The sequence below is a fragment of the Bos indicus genome, chromosome 29, assembly GCF_029378745.1.
Source record: "Bos indicus isolate NIAB-ARS_2022 breed Sahiwal x Tharparkar chromosome 29, NIAB-ARS_B.indTharparkar_mat_pri_1.0, whole genome shotgun sequence".
Classification (NCBI taxonomy): Eukaryota; Metazoa; Chordata; class Mammalia; order Artiodactyla; family Bovidae; genus Bos; species Bos indicus.
Genome location: NC_091788.1, coordinates 8,186,666 through 8,191,830, shown reverse-complemented (window position 1 = coordinate 8,191,830; position 5,165 = coordinate 8,186,666).

Genomic DNA, 5,165 nt, shown 5'->3' with positions numbered 1-5,165 from the left:
TTATGCTCACTATGCTGCTGTTGTTGCTCAGTTGCTACGTCGTGTCCAGCTCTTTGTGACTCCATGGACTATACAGGGCAAGTATAGTTTAAATTGAGGTTTCACAGGTAGTAATGATCAGAATGGAATTTAGCCCAGTTATACTTGACTGGAAGCTTCATGTTCTTTCCACTATGCAATGATGTTCATTCAAATAATAATAGTAACTAAAGCATGCATAAGGGCCACCCATCACAAAGCAATTAGAGCTTGCACCGCTATGTCCAGTGTACAGATTCTGAGGGTGAGTGACTGGGAGCCTCAGGAACTGGTATCAAAGACAAGGCTCTAATCGATCAGCTTTCTGTCTCCAGCGCCTATCACAGGGCAGATCACGGGGATTGAGTCTGTGCTGGTGTAATGACGGGGACAGAAGAGGCATCGAGCAGTCAGGAGAAGGAGCAGGCTGGGTGCAGAAATGGCCCACTGGTCTTCAATATCCCTACAGGTTTCCACTGTCCTTTTGACATGCTTCCTGAGTCACTAAGGGTTTTGCTCGTTTCTCTTTGTGTGCACTCTGTTTTTCCAATGTTCTAGATATGAACACAGTTTCCAGGTGTTATTTGCTGACAGATGATTGATACAGCCTGTAAAAGGATTGTTGTTTCTGTTAGGTTCTGAAGGCAAGAACATTTTGGCAATAGCACCACAGTTGCTCAGACCTATTACTAAGCTTCCCATTAGCAGTTACCTGAGAACCTTTTGACAGCAGCCCCAACATTCTGCACATGCATGATTGATTTCTTAAAACGGAAACTCAGAACTTGACAGTTACTTCTGCTGGGCTGTTTGTGAAGCGATGGCTTTCTGAAAGATGAAGTTTTAGGGATTGTTTAGATGGTGGGAGTGGGTAGGTTGAATGTCAATGTAGGTAGAGAGGGTCGTTAGGCTGAAGGTATGTGCAGGGATGGCTGAAGAGATTGATAAGTAGCTTTTGGTCCAGGGGCCTGGCCTGGTCGGGGAAAGGAGACTTCCTGAGAGAAGACCCTGTAGGAGAGGGTGAAGGCTAGAAAAAGAGTGTAATGAGAAAGGTGGCCCTAGTGGTAAAGAATCCTCCTGCCAGTGATGCAACGTAGGAGACGGGGGTTGTATCCCTGGGTTGGGAAGATCCCCTGGAGGAGGAAACGGTAACCCACTCCAGTACTCTTGCCTGGAGAATCCCATGGACAGAGGAGCCTGGCGGGCTAGGGTCCCTAGGGTCACAAAGAGTCAGACGTGATGAAGCTACTTAGCATGCACACATGCATAATGAGAAACAGCTGTAAGGCCTGGAATGGGCTGGAAGGAAGGAGAGAAAGTGAGCTCTGGGAGGACGCGGGGCCTCTCATCTTTCCCATCTCCTCAAACCCCTCCTGGCAGGACTCCTGTACTGTGCTCAGAAGCACCAAAGAGAGGCTTAAGCAATAGGTTTTCTGTCTCCAGTAAATCGAGTGTCTACTTCCATGTGTTAAACCTAGGATAAAAATACCGTGAACAAGCCTAGCTTGATTCAAGGGCAGCATTTCTTCTATAAGTCCCATATATTGAGGATGATTCATAATTACAGTGGACGCTAGAAATAGGAATCCCATTGTGGTCCTGCAGAGTGTTCCCACATTCAATTATTGCCTTTCGCTTACCATGCCTAATGAGTTCCAGCAGTTAATAGCTAATATAAGAAGCAGAAAGCCACTTGTCACATTTTTAAAAATATTCCATTTCTTTCTGGCTGCTGTCATGGCTTTCTATTCGGAAAGCCAAGATTTACCCTCAGCACCTTCTCACTCCCTTTTTACCCATTCGAAAGAACTAACGTTCTTAGTGCCCCTGACATCATTTTTGGCTGAGGTCTTTTTTTGTTTTTTTGTTTTTTTTGTTTTTTCTTCTGGAGGGAATTTTACCAAGTATTTTTTTCATAGCCTTAAAATTTTGGTAGAGACACGGTGATAAGGGGATTAAAGGCAGGAGACCAACTTAAAATGTATTTTTAAAAATGATTGTTGAGTCGATCTGGTTTTACTAATCATAAGCAGAAGTTATTCTTGCTTTCTGTCACGTAGAATATTATCACTGAAAAATTATAGCAAGGACAGGGAACTTAGTGATTTTAGCAAGATGGAAGGAAATGGGGTTCTTAGCATTTTGCCACTTACAGGTCTCCTGAGAACAGAACGCCTTTACTAAAGCTGACCTGGAGAACACGAAGAGTGAAGCACTTGGGTCTCCTCAGTCACCGGCCTCTGAAGCAGTGGAGGGGAGAGTGCTGGTCTACTCACCACCGGAGACCCCTTCAGAAGTGGCTCAGGGCTTGCCATAGGCTGACTGTGAGGTTGCTCTTGGGAGTTACAGAATTGCAAGGCATCGAAGATCCTCATCTCAATGATAAGGTGTCCAGACATAACATCTGGGAAGCCATCCCTTCAGAAAACACAGCAGTTTCTTTGTCTCTCTTCTTTTCCTGGCCTCGCCATCTCCCAGGACTCCCATCGAACCATACCAGCTTACCCCAAACTGTCTGGAATTCAGAATGTCTTTCCAACTTTGCTGTCTGTAACTAGATCCCCTGGACTCGATGGAATTAAGATGTTAGGAAGCTGAAAACTGACCTGGCAGGTCTCCATCTGTGATAGAGAAAGTAGGTTTGTACGTTATTGCTGCCTCATCCAGGAGTACAAGAGGAGAGACCTATAAATCAACAAGGTGCTATGAGCCTGACTCCTAGGATCTCTGCAATATTCCAGCTGGAATCCTGCGGCCAGAACTCAGCAAAGGCTGGAAGCAGTTTAGGATTCAGGAAGAAAGCACGTCCTGAACTGTCACATGTACCTGGTAGTTGGAGAAGCCCTATTTTGTGGTTCAGCCTGGGAAGCCATCTGAGCGTGGAGGGCCCCTGAAATGTTGCAAAGGTCACCAGAGGGGCAAGTAATGTTTTACTTACATAAGAACATAGTGGTTAGTTCTGCCTCTATGAAAAAAATATTTGAAATAGTAACATGTGCATCAGAGAAAAGTTTTTTCATTATTAGAGCCATAGCTGTAGAAAGAAAAGCTAAAGACTAAACTCCATCAATGATTTGAGAGAATAGCATTGAAACATGTACATTGCCATATGTAAAACAGATGACCAGCATAAGTTCAAGGCATGAAGCAGGGCATCCAAAGCTGGTGCTCTGGGACAACCCAAAAGGATAGGGTGGGGAGGGAGGTGGGAGGGGGTTTCAGAATAGGGGGACACATGTATATCTGTGGCTGATTCATGCTGATGCATGACAAAAACCATTACCATATTGTAAAGTAATTATCTTCCAATCAAAATAAATTAATTAATTTAAAAAATTAAAGCAGAATGAAACACTAAAAAAAGAAAAAGAAAATGGAGGACCAAAGAAGCAGAGTAACATTACCAATGGCACACAGCTTAGAAGCAGCAGAGCTGGGGTTCAGACTTAGTTCTGGATGAAATAAGTATCAAGAGTTAGACTCATGTTAATAGCTTACCATCTGAAAGAAATAAGCTACAAATAAAGTACTAATATAAATACAATTAAAAAAAATTCAAACAAAGAGTATTACATATGAATAGGGAAAAGTTATTCTCTGGGATATCTGTGATTAGGTCAACAGGGAATAAATTTATATTTGCACAGAGAAGTTCAGGTTAGACTTGAGAGATCGAGCACCTTTTCTGGAATGATTATGTGATCCTAGAAAATTTCAGAGGTCGTGAAATCCTTGGTGAAATATCTAGTTATCTCTACGTAGGCCCCTGTCTTCTTATTCCTTGAATTTTCTTTGGAGGCTGTTTGAACTAGAAAAGTAATTTGTTTTATTTTGTTTTTGAAACTAAAAGGCCAAATTTGGGTCAAGAATTAAGGACTCTGGTTAGTTTATTTTTAAATTTTACATGGGATGAGACAGAAAGTCATTTTTATTTTTATTCTTATTTAAAATATTTTCATATTCTGTGAGCCCACTGTCTCTGCCTTAGCAAGTCAAGTATAGTGAATATTAGTACAAATGTTGTTGATTCCAGATTCTACAGTGACTATTGTTTTCATTTCAGTCAACTGAGGATTCTCCAATGGGCCTGATGACATATTAATGCTGCTGCTGCTGCTGCTGCTAAGTTGCTTCAGTCGTGTCCGACTCTGTGACACCATAGACGGCAGCCCACCAGGCTCCGTCATCCCTGGGATTCTCCAGGCAAGAACACTGGAGTGGGTTGCCATTTTCCTTCTCCAATGCATGAAAGTGAAAAGTGAAAGTGAAGTCGCTCAGTCGTGTCTGACTCTTAGCAACCCCATGGACTGCAGTCCACCAGGCTCCTCCTTCCATGGGATTTTCCAGGCAAGAGTACTGGAGTGGGGTGCCATTGTCTTCTCCGACATACTAATGAAAGTGAAAGTGAAATAGTTCAGTCGTGTCCGAGTCTTTGCAACCCCGTGGACTGTAGCCCACCAGGCTCCTCCGTCCATGGGATTCTCCAGGCAAGAATACTGGAGTGGGTTGCCATTTCCTTCTCCAGGGGATCTTCCCAACCCAGGGATCGAACCCAGGTATCCCCCATTGCAGGCAGACACTTTAACCTCTGAGCCACCAGGGAAGCCGACATACTAATAGTTGGTCATAAATGAGGTTTTGGTAGAGAGACAGTAAGATAAAGACTCAGATCTTGACTTCAGAGTGTTTATAATTTTTTTTCAATTCAGTGCAAATCCTATGGAAAGAGACAATACCCAAATGAAGGGAGAGTGATCTAATGTCCGAGGTGAAAGATCAGGGAAAGACATGGGCTTTTTGCGTATTTATGATATAATCATGTTTCAGGGTCTAGTCCTAAAATGAAATTTAACTGCCAGCTAACCAATGGATAAATAATAGGAGCAGTTTTCTCATCAAGTCCCTCATTGTTATGTTTTTCTGTTTCAAAATGGAAAGAAAATGTTAAGAAAAGATATGGGGACTGCCTAGTATTCTCAGGCAGTTTCTGTGGTGTTATACTAATAGTTGGTCATAATTGGTCATAATGTTTGGTCCTTAACTTTTGACCAAAATTTAGCCTTTTAGTCTCTTTCTATTTCTATGGTAAAACTGGGTGAGTGCTGTTTGAGTTCAGTTTGGGCACATATCATTTAAAATTTCAACTT